Raw genomic sequence first — 20,555 nt, 5'->3', positions numbered from 1 at the left:
AAAACAGTTTGCATTTAGAAAAGTCAAATGTCAGGAGTGCCCTGATGGTGTTTCCTGCTTGGCAGGGGGTTGGACTTGATGGCCCTTGTGGTCTATTCCAACTCTATGATTCTATGATTCTATTCTATGAAATGGATGCTGTGCTGAGTGGACATCTGGGCTAAGTAGATGGCCATGCCCCGCCCCCGGGGGCCACCACGGATTGGCTCATTTGAAGGACGGGTTAGGCGGGAACCCGTGAGTCTCTGCGGTGGTGGGAGGGTACAGGGAAACAATCCAAATCTAAACAATCTAAAATGGTGCTGCGCCTCCGGGGAGAGAGGCAACCACAGCTCACCAGCAAGACGGTAAGTGGCCATTCCCACACATCAGTAGTTCTTGCAGATATTAACCTTCTGTGATCAACTTCATGTAGAATATCTGCTTTGCTCCTGGATTATACTGCATTTAAAAGGCTCCCCGTGAGCTGTCAGTGAATTGTTTATTGTGCAACAGAAAGAACTGATGTACATTATTGCTGTAATAGTTTTGGAAAGTGTCTTGTTTCTTTGGCAGTAGGAATGGTTGTGATGAAAACAGCAAGACAAACTCAGGCTGTGCATACATTTCTCTACCACATAATCTTTGGAGGAAACCTTTTTTTTTTTTTTGTAACAGCTTAAATAATAATTTTGAAAATGCCTCCCTTTTAAGCTGCAGTAAAGGTCACTGGTGGAGGAGAATAGTTGTTGTTTTTCCAGCAATGGGTAGGGAGAAATTCAACATCCTGGTGACCTTTTGTTTATATGCACCTATCATCTGGACCCTCCATAAAGATGCTAACAGATCTGATGTGGCGCAGAAAATGGGATGTGGCAGTGGCATGGAGAGAGACAGGTGGCGGTGCTTTCTGAAAACATCACAGAAACACTGCACCAGAAGCTTCCTCTGATATGCTGGAGATCACTATCCCCATCACTCACAGGCTGTCAGGGCTGCATCCCAGACACACACACGCATGGAATTCTAAGCATCGCAAGCCGCTTCTAGGATCTCGCTCAATAAGACAAGAAAGCTGTTTTGTTTGGAGCTGCTCATCCTGTGGCCGGAGGTATAGCAAAGAGACGAGGAAGGCAATTACCAGGGATCCTACACCGTCTCTCACTGGAGCATGCAGCTCAATAAATGGATGACATCAGAGTGCAGTAGAGGTGGTGGCGGCGGCAGCTGCTGCTGCTGCAGCAGCAGCAGCAACAGCTACTCAGCTATAGCCCTGAACAGAGGAGCCATAGACAGCAAAAAAAGAGTTTTTGGGGGATGGGATGGGAGGGGAACCGTGGAAAGCCGCCAGGGTGTTGATTGATCACCACTTCACTTTCGGCTACCCGAAATACATGTTGTTGCAACAGACAATGAAGGTATCGAATACGGAGCGGCGTGGGGATCACTCAGCTGTGAGATGGGATGCAAGTGGGCCACATGTTTCTGTGTACGTCGAGATCTGTATCAACCCATGCAATGGGGATGGGCCTATTGCAGGAGGCCAGTGGCCTGAAAGCAGTGGAAGTATAGTTCTACCCCAGGTCCATTTTGGAGCCATTTTGACATCAGAGGCGAAGCATCCACCTTGATGTTGCGGTGCTGAAATGCTGGACAGCCAACCTATTAAAAGAAGCAACATTGAAGCAGCACAGAGATAGTGCCTGGCCTCCTGTGCTTCTGCGCCTTTTCCAAGTATTCGAGGCGGAAATTCGGCTTGCAAAAGGTGGTTTTGGTGAATGCCTGTTCCCGTCATCCTCTAAGAACAGATAAGTTACTCATTTATCTTACAGAAGCGTCCTTATATTTCAGTCTAAAGGCATTCAAAATGGTAGGAGCAACAGGAAGCAGTGCTGCAACCAACAAAAGACTGCTCTGTAAGAGCTGGGAAGAAAATCTACAGAAAGGCCCTGAGGCCACATTGAAGCGCTGTGAAAATTTAAGTACCTCTGCCCAGCTCAAGTGCACAATGGAGTCTGATTCTGGGACTCATTTGGAAGGCGATTGAGTAGATAAACAGAAGCAGCTGCTTCTGAAGTTGGGCCCCATCCTTAAAGATCTGCCTCTTGAGAGGACTCAGTTATACTGAAGAAAGACTGAGACACCAGCAACATTTCTATGTTGGCCCCAGAATTCGAAACTTGACTGCAGGAAGTGGAATCCATCTTCACTCTATCCACAGTGAGTAACATTCAAAATAGCATGGGGATGGGGCAATTTCTCCAATCCTTGCATTTGGTCCCAGTACTGTTCCCTTCAAAACTAGAGGATATGGATTTGGTCCTTGTCTGGGAGAATGGGGAGAACAAACATACGCCCTATGGGCAAAATTATAGAATGACAAAAACAAAGAAAACCCAAGGCTTCAATTTACATACACTTACTTGGGGAAAACGCCCATTTGACTCAATAGAAATTACTTCTGAGTAAACATGTACTGGATTGGGTTGCTGTCTTGCAGTATCTTTAGTGAATTAATAGCTGGTGTAAGATGCTTGCTTAACTGTTAAGTATTGCTGGTCTTCTTGACCTAGTTGACTTGAGAGCCGTACAGAATATCCAGTAGTTCTTGCATAGAAAGGCAAAGCCTCATAGTCAGTGTGATATTGAATTGGGCCTAAAACAATTGGATATGTCATATTTCAAACAGTGTTTTCATGATTTAATTTGGAGAGACTTTTTACCAACTGAAAGTTTTGCTGCTCTTCTCAAACATGCTGCAACACTTGTCTTCAAGAATGTATTTTTTTCTGTAATCCGGCAAAACATTGGGTGCACTTAAGTCCATAGGGACTAGTTAACTGAAGCACAGCCTATCATTACACTGGATTGTGTTGATGTGCTGCCAATACATTTTCTGGGATCTGTTTGGATTTGATCCTTTTGCTGAACATTTACTTTCAGTTGAACCTGGGGAGAGGGTAAACAGAATCTGTCAACAGCACTTCGCTGTTTTAGGTGCCTACCTTTTATGTATTGCTTTCAATAGGGACTTTTTTTGGTTCTCCTACTCCAGGGTGTGTTCTTGACCTTGACGTACTTGCATTCTGTCTGTGAACCACCTTTTTTTTTTTTTTTTTTTGCTTTGCTTGCTTAGCACCAAAATGAGCAGATGCGTATGACTTGTTCATATGAGATTAAATTGCCAGTGTCTGTCTTCATGCCTGTGAGAGATACTGTGGTTTGGTTGCCTAATGAACACAGGGTGTATGATATACCAAGTCAGCTAGATCTAGCACAGAACACTGACTAGAAGTGCCTTGCCTGTGTTTCGGACAAGGAACATTTTTCAGCCCTGCTTGGAGCTGCTGGGGTTTGGACCTCGGACTTTCTGTCTGCAAGGCAGCTGCTTCACTACTGAACTATGTCTCTTCCCTTTTGGTTGAACTACAAGCAGTAAATGCATTAAGATTGCTAATTGTATCAATTTAGAGGAACCACTAACATGTCTCTCAGTCTGGAACAGAAACAAGGTCATCCAAAAACAAGCTAGTCTTTTCCTCATATTCAGGGGACTCCTGAGTTCAAAGAAGTGTATAAGTTTGTAAATTGAAAGGAATTTCTTTTTTAACCCAACAATGTCCTCGTGAGCTTCCAGAACCGAGTAGCTCAACTCATTGTTTGTGGAGGCTTGGTTCATACTGAACACCAAAGACAGGAACTGCTGACTTTACTGCTATCCTTTGGGGATTTTTTTTTTTTTTTTGGGAGGGGGGGAGTCGGCAAATGTGGTAGCCCAATCACAGCTATGCTAACATCCTAGATTTATCCATTATTTCCCATGGCAACTTTCACTTTCACTATAAGAATGATGGGGAAGGAAAACTAAGAGGTGTAGAAGAACCATTTGTTGGGCCAACTTTTTGAGTCTATCAATTAAGTCCACAGTTGACTTGTGGAATATTGAAGATGTTAGTTGCAAAAAGGAAGGGGAATTGAGTGAGAATGTAAGAACATAAGAACAACCTGCTGGATCAGGCCAATGGCCCATCTAGTTCAGCTTCCTGTGTTCACAGTGGCCAACCAGATGCCTGCAGAAAACCCATATGTAGGATTTGAGCACAAGGGCACTCTGCCCTTTTATGGTTTCCAGAAACTAGTACTCAGAAGCACTACTGTCTCCAACTGTGAGGCAGAGCAGAGCCATAATGGCTAATAGCCATTGACTAATTGATAGCCCTCTCCTCCACGAATTTATTTAATCCCCTATTAAAGTCATCTGTGTTGGTGACCATCTCTGCCTCCAGTGGGAGTGACTGCCATAGTATAATAATAATAATAATAATAATAATAATAATAATAATAATAATAATAATAATTTATTGTTATTATTATTTATACCCCGCCCATATGTCTGGGTTTCCCCAGCGGCTTCCAACAAAATATTAAAATACAGTAGTCTGTTAAATATTAAAAGCTTCCCTAAACAGGGCTGCCTTCAGATGTCTTCTAAAAGTCTGGTAGTTGTTTTGTTTTTCTCTTTGACATCCGGTGGGAGGGTGTTCCACAGGGCGGGTTCCGCTACCGAGAAGGCCCTCTGCATGGTTCCCTGTAACTTGGCTTCTCACAGTGAGGGAACCACCAGAAGGCCCTTGGCGCTGGACCTCAGTGTCTGGGCAGAACAATGGGGTGGAGACACTCCTTCAGGGATACCGAGGCCGTTTAGGGCTTTAAAAGTCAGCACCAACACTTTGAATTGTGCTCGGAAACGTACTGGGAGCCAATGTAGATCTTTCAAGACTGGTGTTATGTGGTCTTGGTGGCCGCTCCCAGTCACCAGTCTAGCTGCCGCATTCTGGAATAGTTGTAGTTTCTGGGTCACCTTCAAAGGTAGCCCCACGTAGAGCGCATTGCAGTAGTTCAAGTGAGAGATAACCAGAGTACGCACCACTCTGGTGAGACAGTCCGCAGGCAGGTAGGGTCTCAGCCTGCGTACCAGATGGAGCTGGTAAACAGCTGCCATGGACACAGAATTGACCTGTGCCTCCATGGACAGCTGTGAGTCCAAAATGACTCCCAGGCTGCGCACCTGGTCCTTCAGGGGCACAGTTACCCCATTCAGGACCAGGGAGTCCTCCACACCTGCCCGCCTCCTATCCCCCCAAAACAGTACTTCTGTCTTGTCAGGATTCAACCTCAATCTGTTAGCCACCATCCATCCTCCAACCACCTCCAGACACTCACACAGGACATTCACCGCCTTCACTGGTTCTGATTTGAAAGAGAGGTAGAGCTGGGTATCATCCGCATACTGATGAACACCCAGCCCAAACCCCCTGATGATCTCTCCCAGTGGCTGCATGTAGATGTTGAAAAACATGGGCGAGAGGACAGAACCCTGAGGCACCCCACAAGTGAGAGCCCAGGGGTCTGAACACTCATCCCCCCCTCCACTTTCTGAACACGGCTCAGGAGGAAGGAGTGGAACCACTGTATAACAGTGCCTCCAGCTCCCAGCCCCTGTCCAGAAGGATGTTATGGTTGATGGTATCAAAAGCCGCTGAGAGATCCAGCAGAACTAGGAAACAGCTCTCACCCTTGTCCCTAGTCCGCCGGAGATCATCGACCAGTGTGACCAAGGCAGTTTCAGTCCCATGATGAGGCCTGAATCTGGACTGGAAGGGATCCAAATGGTCCGCTTCTTCCAGCCATGCCTGGAATAGTTCAGCAACCACTCGCTCAATCACCTTGCCCAAGAATGGAAGGTTTGAGACTGGGTGATAGTTGACCATATTGGCCGCATCTAAAGATGGTTTTTGAAGAAGCGGGTCTGGGAAGGCTCCCTCACAGAGAGAAGCATTCACCACCCCATGAAGCCCACTGCCCAGCCCTCGCCGGATGGCTTTTATAAGCCAGGATGGGCAAGGATCAAGGAGACATGTGGTTGGTTTCACTCATCCAAGCAGCCTGTCCACATCCTCAGAGGTAACAGATTGGAATTGATCCCATGCAACTTGACTAGACAGGACTCTAGCACTCTCCCGCCCCAGCTCTGCTCCCACGGTGGAGTCTACCTCTTTATCTGCAAAAAAACAACAACAAAACAAAACAAAACAAAACCTTTGCAAAATCGTTGCAGGAGATCATGTGGCCCGTACTGGGCCCTGATGGAGCAGATGGTTCCGCTAAATTGTGAACCACCTGAAAGAGTCTCCTGCTGCTGTTTTCTGCAGATGCAATAGAGGCGGTGAAGAAAGTCTTAGTTTTAACTATGGGCTACATGAAGTACTTTATTTTATCTGTCCTCAATCATTCAACATTCAGCTTCATTGGATATACATGGGTTTTAGTGCTATGAGAGAAGGGGAAAGTGTTTTCTATCTACTTTCTCCATGCCATGGGGTCCCAAATGCTGTAATCTTTATTCATAGGGATTTGCTTCATCGCCTTGATCATTTTGGTTGCCCTTTCCTGAACCTTTTCCAGATCTACAATATCCATTTTGAGGTGAGATGACCAGAACTGTACATAGTATTCCAAATGCACCTGAGAATAGGGGAAATGGTCTCCTTGATACCCTGACAATTTATGGTTTTCTGCAGGTTACCATTAGGGTCAGTGAGATGCATGCCATGAGGTCAAAAAAACTTCCCTTTCCTTCCACCCCCCCCCCCAATTTATATTGCTATATAGTTATCCACAGCTCAAAATATTCCTCCATAGGCTGTGTGCACTACATAGTGCCTTAGTGTTCATGGGCATGATGATCAATGCATGTGCATTAGAACCAATAGGACCCCCGCACCTCACCTGGAAATTTAATTGCACACTTGCATGGTGGTGGGTGAATGCAATGCCTCCCTTTTCTTCTAAGAGGACTCCTTGAGTTATGAAGGAGGGAGAATTGTCTCCCATGGCGAAGACCTTGCCCAAACAAGGAGCCTGGTTAAAGTGGCCATTGATACCTGACTTAAAACAAAAAAGTAAACGAAACATATTACCAAAAAGTGGAGAACAGAGGAAGAGATATTCATAAGATGTTTGTGCTTTACTTTAAATGTCTAGATGCAATTTTAGAAATTACTAGAAAGTAAATAAGACTGTAATACACCATGGAGAAGGCTGTGGCCAGGTGACTGGTGTATCTGTACCACCTGCCAACTGTTGATTAGCAGTTTCAAAGCCTCTCCTCTCGCTTCTTAGAGATCTTTATCCTCAAACCAGGCTTTGGCAGCCTTCAAATAAAGGATGCATTCCAGTAAAGGACTGGCCTCTATAATGTAGGACACATGGCCACCCTAATTCAGGTTCAAGACAAGGAGTGAGTGGAATGTGGCTCCTGGGTTAGTAGAAGGAAGCCATTTTCCTGCCCCTTCTCAGGGCCTGGATCCCACGTTAATTTTGAAGGGGCAGATTTTGGAGAGCAGGCCTAGGCCTTCACCATGCGCTGCCCATGGCAATCGCTTTCCCATCCCTTTAATAAGAGTATAGTTCTGTTTCAAAATAGTTTTCTGTAAAAGATGGTTTCTGCAGATGTTTGTCATGAATCCAGGGCTATTTAACATTTTCATTAATAACTTGGATGAAGAAGTGAAGATTATACTCATCCAACATGCGGGAAATATGAGGAATTGCAAACACTACAGAGGACAGGATTATCATTCAAAATGACATTGGAGCAACTGGGTTATATGTCATGGAATGCAATTAAGGAATGAGAAATGGCAAAGCATCACCCATTGGAAAGAAAAGCCAAATATGTAACTATAGAAAGGGAGGGACAGTGGCCAGCTTCCAGCACTCCTGAGAAGGCTTTAGGGATTAGCGTACATCACAGTCTGGATGCAGAGTCAATACCATGACATTGGAACAACAACAACAAAAGTTGGAATATTGTGTCCAGGACTGATTACCATATTTTCAGCAGGATGCATTCAAACTAGAAAAGATTCTGAGAGCAGCTGTGAAGATGTTGAGGAATTTAGAATGCATGACCTTATGAGGAAAGGACAAAGGGACTAGGAATATTTAGCCCATGCAAGACAATATGCGAGAGGACTTGAACTTTTATCACATTGTGTGGGGACCCCTCCTATCATCAGAAACTGTTCTGCCATTGCCTGACAGCTCCACAGTATGCTATCCCATAAACATATAGTATGTAATTTGTTCCTTGAAAGCTCTGCTGCATCACACACCCTTCTGTCTGCCACCTACAATGTAGCTGGATAAGGTTTGCCTCAAGGGCCTATCTTTAAACTTCAGAAACAGTTTAAAGAAGCCATGTTCCTATGCTATGTTTGTCTGGTAGCAAATCCCTGGTATTGCAGGGATTTGTTCCCCGACTTTGCCATGTTCTTTGGACTATTCATCATAGGTTTTCTTGCAATGGCAACTAGGAACAGGCTTGCACAAGAAGAGTTTGGCAGGAGGGGTGAAGCTGCTTACTGTTTCAAGCTGCCATTCATCTGGAGATCCCATCTATGTGGATGGAAGAGTGACAACCTTTGACTCGCTCACCTTCTAAAAGAGAAGGCTTGTTTCTGAACTGAACAGGGGTTTAGAATCATTCTGTTGGCCTCTGTGCATTGTGATAAGTATTGGTGGGAAATCCATACCTCTGAGACTGTGCTTCCTGCTCATCGGGAGCAAGGCCATATGAAGAGCACATGGCTAAGTGATTGGGCTTGGTGTAAATGTTAGTGGCCTACATTTAAAACTTAAGTTGATATTGAACAATGAAGGCCCCTGTGTGTCAATGTTGCTTCTAGCTGCCCTGAAGGTATCTGGAAGGCCCTGCAGTAACTGTGCATCTAGGGAGAAGTACCTCTGCACTCGCCACCTTTTGTCCTCCTTATGAATGACATTACCTGATACTTTGACTCCAAAGCCTCCTGCTTCTGCTTGCTGCAGACTGTGAGCCAAAAAGGACCTAGCACAGTGACAGGTCTTTCCAAAGTGTGCAACAGGAGAATCTCCTCCCATCTCAGCCACTGAAATGGATGTGATAAAACATGGTTTGCAGTGCTACAAGGAAGTTTGCTGGTTGAAAAACCCAACAGACTAGTCCTTTCAGTCTTTTGGCAGCCACCTTCTTGGCTTTTACTTTGCTGCTCTAAGGTTGTACATCTAGGTGATGCTCTTCTTGGTGAGGCAAACATCATGTGTGGATTGACACACAGTGGCACTGTTGGCTATCTGAGTATTCTCCCCACACTATATAAAGTAGTCATTGCCACCTGTAAGACAGGTATTGGCTCATTGCAGTTCAGATGATATGACTTAATCTGGGGGGTTGATGATGTGTGAAGGGTATTAATATGTGGCAAGGGTTGGACTTCATGATTTTCTCGTCCCTTCCAGCCCTATGACTATTCCATGAAGAGTTAGCTCCTTTCAAAGACTAGCTCAGGGGTCAGCAAGGTTTACCTTGCCTGGGGCGGTTCACTCCAGTGGAGATCCCTCCGTGGGCCAGATCGCTCACTCATGTCCCTGCGATTTCTGGCATCGGCGTCTGCACAGAAGCAATTTCTGGAGCCGTGGAAGCGAGTCCCCGTGCTGCGCTGGTTTAGCGCATCACGCGGGGACTTGCCGAGTGGGTGGCTCGGTTCAGGGGTGGCTCATGGGCCGGTTAAATGACCCCCATGGGCTGCTTGTGGCCCATGGGCCTTAGGTTGCTGACCCCTGGACTAGCTCTACCAGAGCTAGCATTCATTCCATAAATAGAAAGTGTAAAAATGCTTGCAGTATCATGCCTTAACTTCCCTGCATTGTTGGTCAGAAAGTCAGATAGGAATAAGCCAATCTTGTGCTGAAGCAAGCATAAGCCATTTTCCAGCACTCGAGCTATAAAGTGGAAATGTAAGTAGTAAAGGGCTGCAGGGCCATTAGCCCCACTGCCATTGTTGGCCAGCTTGTGCCAGCTTCCCCTAGAATAACTTCTGCAGCAGGAAACATTTTCTATTTGTGGAGGCCCAAGGTTCACAAGTGTGCAGGAAGCCTAAATGAGTAGAAAAGATCTCCCACCACAGAAGGACCCAGGAAAGTTGGTATAAACTGTGCTTGATGAGAAGGAATGGAAACATATGGAGAAGGCTGGCAATCTTGTGATTCATCACTGTCACCCTGATGCAGCAAATACTTCTTAATTGTACCATAAGCTTTTCTTCTCTAGTCATGCCATGTCCTTAGTCATTGGAAATTGATGGGGCTCCACCTTGCATCTTGGGACAAGCATGGGTGCCACCAGAAAGAAAAAAAGCATGATGATTCCTCATGTCCCTGATCAGAGGCTGGAATAATTGTAGCATGTTCTGCAATGGGGTCCTCCATGGCACCAGGGAAGCTAACAGGAACATATTTTTATCCACACTAACACCAAGTAAGTCCCCATCACATTCACATTAACTATGCCACTGAAGAGGTGTGTCCAACTTCATGTCAGCATGTTACCAGATATAAGTATATGCAGATTACAATATCACTAAAAAGTACCAATGCTGAGCAATTTCTTTTCTTTGACTGTAAAAGCTTCTTGGTTAAAACTCAATCACTAACAGAAGATGATACCCACAATATCCTTGAATGTTGGAGGAGCAGCAAATGTATTGGAAGGAAATCAGTTTTTATTTTATTTTTAAATTAGGAACGAAACCTCACACAAGATTAAGTAGGATGGGAGAAATAGGAAACCTGAAGCTTCCATAAAACCTGGAACATGTTTGAACGTTTGACTGCTGAAATCAGCCTTAACCCATTTGAGGGCCATAAGCATAACAGAAAGGGCCATAAGCATAACGAAAGGATGGACAAAATGAGCATCAAGGCTTTTTCCTTTATCTGACTCGATCCTACATTCCCATTGTAACCCAGAGGAGGATGAGTATTGTGATTGTCACTTGGACATCCCAGCAGAAAAATCTGTCTCAATGAAGAGAAAGAGGATTTTAAAAATAAAATAAGAAACATCCCTGAAAAGCACTAAAAAGTTGTGAATACTCCAAACAAGACAGCTGCCTCCCTCACCTACTCCCTGAAGATTTGTGTTACACTGTCCTCAGGGACCTGTGAATTATCTGACTGGTGTTTCAAAACTTCCCAAGTAAGTAATAGGTAGCTGTTATAGAAACTGCTAAGAGACATGCTTCCTCAACCAACTCTGCAGGTACAAAATGACCTGGGGAAACTAGCCAGTGTTCAGTTTCAGAAACACAGGTGTCTGATCTCAGCTCTTGAAACTGATAATTGATAAACTGGGCAACTTGAATGTGTCATGGAAGGTGTCAAATGTTCACACGCTCACAGCCTGAGAAACTGAGTTGTTTATGTGATGATGGCAGGCCAAGAGTCAAACAGCACAAGATCTGACAACTTATTTCCAACTTTCCCATGTGGCTGCATGTGGCTGAAGCAGACCACTGATTTCACGATGCTTACCACAACATCATTGAAGACACATGATATGTAATAGCTATATGCAGCAAAATACTGCAAGGAAAATTTTAAAATTCCATGGTGAACAAGGCCCTTCAGCTAGACAAAATATATGGAAGCCCCATATTCCAGTTAACAAATTATGGTCTGCAGCCAGAGTACTAGTGAGGTAAAATGAACTAACTGAGCCATGAGTCTATTCACTTCAGATAAAACAAGGCAGCCTCCATTGTTGTACCACTAACTTAAAGAGATTATTAGCCTGTGAACTTTTCTTTTGGAGAGGGGGAGAGGCAGAAATATGCCGCTATCTTTTTACACTTTATTTGAAGAGTGGAGTCCATACCCTCAGTGTGACTCATCTTGGCATTGCTACAATATAAAACACAGCTTTCCCACCCTTCTTCCCCAGCACCCACTAAAATTGACTCCGGGGAGCTCAGGAGAATGCTCAGAACAGGGAAGCCAAATGCTTCCCTAATGGAACAATCACTTAAGTGTGATGTTGAATTTCCCCCGAAGTTTACAAAGTTATATAGTTATGCATTTGGAAAATACATAATGTTGTGGTCAACAGGAAAAGACAAGTGAGGTGGAGCGTTTGGAGATGGGATCCTGACCATAAAATAACTATAAGCCGCTGAAGAGATCCTTGACTTGCTAGTTGTGATCAGCATTCAGAATTATTAGGGCATGCATTTCCATACTAAGCTCAGATAATGCATTGCTTGAAACAAGTGTCCAGTTTTGGTCATTCATATCTGAGAAGAATATGTTGAAACTGGAACTAATGCGGAAAATAGCAAGTAGGATAAGTAGGGACCCAAAACGTTTTGTGTTCAGAGGGTTACAGAGCTGGGCCAGCTCAGTTTAGGAAAAATGAATGGAGATAGGTATGACCTGTTGGCAGCACTTAAAAATAACATTTCCAGGACATTTCAAAACTCATTAAAATGGGAGCCTTGATCAGGAGTCCGCAGATAATGGTTGCCAGGTGGTGACCACAAACATATTTCTGGGGACTAGCAGGAAAGTGTCTAAGAAGTTCCACCACTGGTGAAAATATTATTATTGTCTCTAGTCTCTATCTGGGTTTATTGGTGAGGACTGTTACTTTTCCTTAGTCCTGTGACATCATAACTGTGTGCATAAATGTAAAGGTAAAGGTACCCCTGCCCGTACGGGCCAGTCTTGACAGACTCTGGGGTTGTGCGCCCATCTCACTCAAGAGGCCGGGGGCCAGCGCTGTCCGGAGACACTTCCGGGTCACGTGGCCAGCGTGACAAAGCTGCATCTGGCGAGCCAGCGCAGCACACGGAACACCGTTTACCTTCCCGCCAGTAAGCGGTCCCTATTTATCTACTTGCACCCGGGGGTGCTTTCAAACTGCTAGGTTGGCAGGCGCTGGGACTGAGCAGCGGGAGCGCACCCCACCGCGGGGATTCGAACCGCCGACCTTTTGATCGGCAAGCCCTAGGCGCTGAGGCTTTTACCCACAGTGCCACCCGCGTCCCAACTGTGTGCATAATGGAGTGCAAAATACCTGGCTTTGCCTGGGGATTGTGTCTGGTCCTGATCTGCATAGATGCTTTCAATATGTTTGATGCATTTTATTTACATTTCTCACTTGTGCCTTTAAGATGAAGAATTAAATCTGGAGCAGCCATGAAAACTACTGAAGGCAGCATTACAGGCTCATGGATTTGTTTGTGAGTTTGTGCTGTGAAGCTACCATAGCGAGCAAGCGAGCAAACCCTTGATTTTGCCTGTGTTTATTCCTGTGAGGCTGCTGCTTGGAAGATTTCCAGTCTCCTCTCACTTCCTTGGGATTATCAAGGTTCTAACAAAAATATGGCATGCAAAAATATGCAGCAAATTCAGGAAGGCTGCCTGCCTGCTTCCTCCCCCCTCCCTTAAGACGAGCCACTTCAGGATGGGAAATTTGGGATTCAGAAGATTGGGGGGGGGGTTATTCAGCACCTCCTGCCTACTACCACTTTGACACCCCTTCTCAAAGTGGATTTTCTCTTTTTTAAAAAATAGAACTGTTATTTTAAACATTAATCTGTTGATTGTATGAATGCTTAATTGCTTAATCAATTACTTTATTAACATGACTTAAAGCTGCGTATGAATAAAACATTATCTCGGAAGAAGAAGGAAAAAACACTTTTTCAGACACATGCCACAGCAGACATCTCAGAAGAGGCAGAGGTGGGGGACTCTATAATATCTAAAATTACTGCTTGTGAAGTCCAGTTTGGATTAATTACAAGCGAAGCAGTGGAAAGGACATTAGATTTTTTTCCTCCTTTTGAGAATATTGAATTTCTCATAAAATCCTTTGTGAGCAAAGCACCATTTTTAAAGCACTAAATGAGATCTAAGCAGGAGCAGCAGATGTACTTATATGGCCAAATACTGATCAATAAATACTGAAAGAGAAACCCTTTCCAAGAGAATGTTGAAGCAGCCCTCCCCCTTTTTTGCTTTTACACATGTAAGCAATGTGATGAGGCAGCCCACAATCCCCACGCTTAAAGACTAGTGACAATAGAGAGCCCATGTAGCTCAGTAGGAAGAATCCTTCCTGGGAAAGGGCACTCAATAATAGACTGACTTTTCCCTTTGAGTTGTGTGATTTATTTTGACATAATACACAAGGCAAAGAAAGAGGAATTCATTAGGGTGAAATAGATTGCTACATAACTGCGAAGATGAAAATAAAGCCACTGGCAGAGAAAATGGAGGAAAGGGATGCCTTAAAGACACAGGCATGCAACAAAGTGGTGGCATGTGGCTATAAAAGAAAGTCAGTCAGTAGCCTCAGTTGCTTTTTCTCAAGCCTACTGGGTTGGACAACTGTTTACCAGTTAGTGCAAGTTACCTCCATATAAACCATAGCTTCATAGACTGTGACAAAGATGGTTTACTCCCATCTCCCAAGGTGGGTTATGGAGGTGCAAATACTGATTTATCAGCAGGAACTATTTAAATAAAATGGGCATGTAAACATAAGTTAAATCTGAATCTATTTCTTATGCCATTAAGATCGGCCTGCCTCTGACGCTATTCTTTTTTCAGTATAAGGATATATGGGATAAAAGGATAAAAAGGACGAGTGTGGGAAATGATAGTTTATGGGTTCTTGTTTGGGAAGTTCTATCTAGCCAACTCAATAGAGTTCCTCACTGTCTCTTCCTCTTCCGACATATAGACATTTGTGCATTATCTATATGAGACATCATTTTACCAGTGACCTAAAAATCAACATGTTTACAGAAACTTGTTTGAAAAGTTCTGTATACCCCACTTGATACAGTTTCTTATTCCTGTCTCTGCCTCTTTCTCTTTCTGCATAGATATTTGCACATCGTTCTACTAGTGACTTAAAGTTAGCAAGAAAATAATCGCTAAATTTCAAACCAACAGTGTGCATACAATAGTGTATACAACCAGAATACATCACTCTTTGCCATCACCTCCGGCCTCACTAGTTTAAGATGACAAGAATACCATGAACATCAGTATGCATGCCCCAGCTGAGCTATATGATAGTCACTCAGGTTATTGTCTTCCATGAGTATCTCTTCTCCACCACCTGAATTATGATATTATCTTCCACCAGACTTAGTAATGGGAGAGTAATTCAAAGGGGTGCTGTGTGATGCATGCAAAAGCATTTCTCTGTCTCTCTTTTTAAACTGAGTAGCCACAATCCAATGCAGAGTGTTGACTTCAAAAAGCTTAAATCCAAACATTTCTTTGTTTCATTCTGACCAGTGTCTTTATTATATTTGGTGATCCTTTCAATATGAAAGGATAAAGAAAGGCCTCAACCATCTTTTCCTACTCAAGTTTAACTTCGAAACACTTTGTCATATTGTATAACTTTGGCTAATTAAATAATCTATGGCCTTTTATACTTTGGGGCGGGGAGTGTTGTTTTTTGTTTGTTGCCGTGTTACATATTTTTGTGTTTTTATATTGCAAACTACTTTGCGATCCCTGGATGAAGGGTAGTATAGAAATTTAAATAATTAACTAACTAGTTAATACCACTTTAGCTTATCTCTTGGTCTCAATGAAAACTCACGGCACTTCTACTTGGAAGTAAGTCCCACTGTGTCCAGTCCTTTTTATTCCTCTTATCTATGCCTTCTCCATTTGTATGTACAATATTTGTTTCAACAGAGTGTTGAAGAAATACAATTTATTTATACAGAACATTATGGGAGACCTTGTACATTACTGCTTTCCCCCTTTCTAATAATGCAGTTCTCCCTTCTGGTTGCTGCATCACTGGGATCTGAAATCTCACAAAGATTCCAAGATTGCTCTGTTGAGTAGGCAATAGGTTGTTAAGCACCAGGTGTTGAACTGGAGCAAAACAGACACATGACACCTGTGGCCTTTCAGCTATAGAGTGCATCCTCCAGGTCTGGAATTGGGGGCATAGCCCCAGTCTGATCCCAATGTTGACACAGGATTTCATGTACCATTTTGTCTTTCTCTCTCCAAATGCTGCTATGTGAGATCACCACAGTTTGATTTAGCTATCTAAACTAATTTTATTGTGCAAACATGGCCATTTAAGCATTGGCTGGTGGGGCTGGTTGTTTTGCTTCTTGAGTACTGCTGCTATGGGGTTGGTTTATCTGCTATGTTTATAAATGTTATTAGCTGCTTTGAGGTCACTAGCTGAATGTGGTAATGTATTTGACCAATCTTTATTTAAAGGTTTAATGTACTGACATGTTTGAAGGAATTATGCCTCAGAAACATTTGTGCCAATAAACCTGGAAAAAATACTACCTGCCTGCCTGGATGATTATACTCTAGACAGTATCCTACTATATAACTAGAACTGTTTTGTGGAATTTGCCATCTGAAAAATAATAGTTGCAACTGTAGATTTCTCTTTGATATTTGTGTAAAGGCAGATGCAAATGCTGCATTTAGCTTCTCTGCTATATTTCAGGATTAATGGGTGCTCCCCATACACTTTGATAATCCAACTTCTCCCTTGGCTCCACCCTCAGAGTTCCTTGGCCTACTGGGCTCACTCAGTGGAAATTCAGATGCTGCCTGTGCACAGGTCAAGTATTTTAGGTTACAATCTTCATCCTAATTGCCAGTGCCTGCTTCCCCCTATCTCTTATTAATAGCTGTCATTCATTGCAATTTTACCTTTAGCCCCAATGCCAAAGCTGAATGTGCTAGCAGAGATTCATTGCTGGCATCTTCAGGAACTTGCTAAAGAGCGCCAACTTCAAAATAAAAATAGAAAGTGATAAGACCCAGAAATTCCAAGTGCAGAGTTGGTACTACATAGTGCAATGGTGTGAACAGAGAAAATTCTAACACTACCTGCTAACTGTACAATGACAGTTCTGCCTTGTGATAGGATATCTGAAAAAGACCACACAGTGAAACAAAATCTGTGTAATGGTACAGTGACATGTTTGTTACTCTTGTAGAGTTTTACTTATCCTGTAAAATATAGTCACGGCAACAATGATAGCTTATGTGCTAGGTTTAGTTCAGTTTTGCATTTCCCTTTATCATGTTTGTTGTCCCTGAGCATATGAAATATATAATGCTGGCACATAGTTGGTGGTTTCTTCCCTTCTGCTTCAGATCTTTCTATGCCTTGTAATATGCTTATGAGCACATGTCTTTCTTCAAGCATCTTTATAGGTCCTTGGCCTGTCTCTGAAACAGACCTCCCTTCCTGTTGTCCTTTTGCTGCCCCATACTAAACAAACAAGTTGTCCAGAGACAGTGCAGATAAATAAGCTACCATAAATAAGATTTCCACTGGAGCAGGAATTCTTTGGTAATGCTCACTAACTATGAATCACCCTTCCCTAGTCTAGCTGTTCTGTCTGCAACATATATAATTGGCTGCAGAATCTGGATAATCTTCCATTAATTTGAAATCAGAAAACAGAGTACACACACTTCATGCAATCACAATGAATAGATATTATATTGGGTGACAATAAACTAATTCATTGGGATGCAGATGACTGCAATTTGCTCTCCCCATGCCAATGTGATCTTGCTAACAAGTGTTAATGATAACTGGGAGTGTACTTGCCAAAATCTCAATTTTTGCATTGCTTATTCATGGAGAACTTTGGCTGCTGCTATGAGACTATGTGCCCCTTCCAGCTTTCCTTAACTATATCTAACTGGCAGCACATGAAGTGCTTAATGAACCATTTTGAGAACACAGGGACATTTGATGAAGTGACACAGTGAAAGAGGGGCCTAACTGCACTCCTTGAAAGTGTGATAGCTTATCATGTATTCCTGTGAGCAGAACCTTGATGGTAAGGGTGGAGACAAAGAGGGACATAGCCACACATGCATTTATACAGATTCATATCTACACAGTGGTTTTTAGTTGGTTTATTTTATTTCAGGTATGCAACGGAGGAGCAATCAACACTGAGACTGCAATCTAAAAGGGGGAAGTTTGTATTACTAGAAGATGACATGAAAAAGACATCAGGACCCTGGACAGCACTTAGGGAGAAAATGGGAGAACAAGAAAGACAAGGGAGAGTGCCATCCATGACTTTGTGGATTTTGCAGGCTGATCCTGAAGAAGAGTCTCTCACCCACATTCTAGCTTTTCTGTCTGTTTTTACAATTTTGTGTAGGTTTCTGTGGGATAAGTCATCAGGTTTACCACTACACTTTGAAATGAATAGGATATGTGTATCAGAGACAAGCATGTAGGTAAACATTCTTTTTTGGCTTAAAAAGCAATGTCTAATGCAACTCTTCACTTGCATGCTATCACATGTGCTCCTTATGCTATGCTGGAACAAATGCCATTGCCATATGTGGGGTATGTGTATTGTCATGTTATTAATCTCATTTTCCCGACTCTTGTCATCTCCCATCTACCTGTCTTCATGTCCCTGTCTTCTCTTTGCTTACTTTCATTTGACTTAATCGTCATCCACTTTTTCTACCGAAACACACACAAAACAGCTTACAAAAGAGTTTCAATTAGGTGCAATAAAAATATAGACATGCAATACAAAACACACAGAAAATACTCTATATTTTTCAAGTCTCCTGCTCCAACTCCCTACTGTTCTTTGTGTTTTTCTCTCATAATATTGCCCTGCTCATTTTTCATAGATGGCAGGCATCCTCAGTGAGATAACTGATTTCTGGAAGTTACAGGATTGCTCTGGTAGAAAGGGGCTGCTTCATTTATAGCTCACTAATGCTAGCTGTTGAATAGTTAAGGACTTGTATAATGTTTGTCTCCATTCAAGAGAGATTCCTGTGCTCCTAACACTATTTACACTAACCTACAACCTAAGCAGCAGATGTTAGAGAGCAAGAAACTTGAGGGTTGTTTATTTTATATCTGTTTAGATGCAGAGCCTGATGTAATATTCCCTCAATATAAAATGGAATTTGAAACACATATTCCTCATTTCACGAAGCATATGTCTTAAGAAACCAAAATACTATTTGGAAGTATTGTGAGCACAATAATATATGATCCAAGTCCTCCCATTGTGTATATTTCTACAACTTTTAATAGGGGTGGGGGGTGGAAAATCTTTTTCAGCTTGGGGGCCACATTCCTTTCTGGACAACATTCCGAGAGCCACATGCCAATGGTGGGCGAGGCCAGAAGAAGATGTAGGTGGAGCAACGAATGCAAATTTCACCTTTGTACTGTAGGCTAGCATCTACATGCACCTCCACAGCCTGCTTTGTCCTCTACCCAGGTAAGCAAGAGTCATTATCAGAGTTCAAGGACATATTTCAGCTAGACCAAAAAACAAACAAACTCAAGGAGGGTGTGGAGCAAGGCCAGCTGAGATGTGTGGCCTGGGGAGAGAGGGTGTGGGTGAGTATGGACTCTGCTTCTTAGGGACATTTGTTGCAGAATTGCCCCTGACAGTGGAAGGGGCCAATGAAAAGAGGCAACTTTTATCTGAGGTGAAGTAAAGGGTGTGAGGGGGAAACAGGAAATGAAGCATTCTGACAGTGCTTGTCCACCCCTCCACTTGCCCCACTTTCCTCCAGGAAAACCTACAGTTTATAGCTGAATTAGACATTATTATTATTATTATTATTATTATTATTATTATTATTTATTACCCTGCCCATCTGGCTGGGTTTCCCTAGCCACTCTAGGTGGCTTCCAACAAAACATTAAAAATAAAATAAAACATCAAGCATTAAAAACTTTTCTGCAGATTGTTGTTTGCTTTGATTCAGTGGCAAAGAGTGTTTTCCAGGGAAACCAGTGGGGAAAATGCAAAACTGTCTGCACCCATACAAGCAGAAATGTGGATGAGCACTTAAGAGTCTTAACTGATAGTATTCCAATGGGGATAAACTCCTTCATTTGGTTTCATGAATCACCAGGAAATCACATTGGCTATATATTGCGCACTTTATCTGATTCTTCAAAAACAGAGAAACTCAATGGCCAAAACAAATTGCATTGTGCAGAGTTACGGAATAAGGTTAACACAATTTAAATGAAAAGGAGCAAGGAAATGCAAAACCTGAGCAATTCCTGCTGTCAATAATCAGCCATGCTAGTTTGGGGTTTTTGTTTTGTTTTGTTACTTAATAGCAGAAATCCTGCAAAACCCATGGTTTTGCTAAGAAGAAGAAAGGAATGGGAAGAAGCAATCTTCTGAAAAAAAGTTTACAGTTACCGTATTTTTCGCCCTATAGGACGCACATTTTCCCCTCCAAAAATGAAGGGGAAATGTGTGTGCGTCCTATGGGGCGAATGCAGGCTTTCGCTGAAGCTTGGAGAGTGAGAGGGGTCGGTGTGCACCGACCCCCCTCTCTCTCCAGGCTTCATGAAGCTATCCGCAGCCTGCTTGCCCGAGCGCGGGGCGCACTGAAGCAGAGCGCCCCGTGCTTCAGGAAGCTATCTGCAGCCTAGGGAGCCCTGCGGGAGTTCCTGCGGCTGGGGGGGGGGATAATTTTTTTCCCTTCATCCCCCCCCCAAAAAAAACTAGGTGCGTCCTATGGGCCGCACGTCCTATAGGGCGAAAAATACGGTATTTTAGACCATTTTTGTGTTTATGCGTGTACATAGCTGTTACCCAGACCTGCATGTTTTGTGACCCACCAAGCCAAAAATTCCCACCATTAACCTA

The 20,555-nt window shown here is 43.2% G+C and overlaps 1 protein-coding gene and 1 long non-coding RNA gene across 7 annotated transcripts in view; one reads left to right on the top strand and one right to left on the bottom strand.

Annotated features, from left to right (window-relative positions):
• The window catches only part of SHISA6 (shisa family member 6), a 271,138-nt gene that overhangs the window by 183,859 nt on the left and 66,724 nt on the right, over positions 1-20,555 (bottom strand). The gene's annotated exons all lie outside the window — the stretch shown is intronic.
• Positions 1,357-18,847, top strand: LOC114590761 (uncharacterized). The gene is made up of 3 exons (XR_003705169.2): positions 1,357-2,199; positions 16,373-16,489; positions 17,823-18,847. It is a non-coding gene; the product is annotated as an uncharacterized LOC114590761 (long non-coding RNA).

This window comes from Podarcis muralis, chromosome 2, assembly GCF_964188315.1.
Source record: "Podarcis muralis chromosome 2, rPodMur119.hap1.1, whole genome shotgun sequence".
Taxonomy (NCBI): domain Eukaryota; kingdom Metazoa; phylum Chordata; class Lepidosauria; order Squamata; family Lacertidae; genus Podarcis; species Podarcis muralis.
The sequence above is the reverse complement of the archived record's forward strand: the minus strand, read 5'-3'. Positions and strand labels throughout refer to the sequence as shown.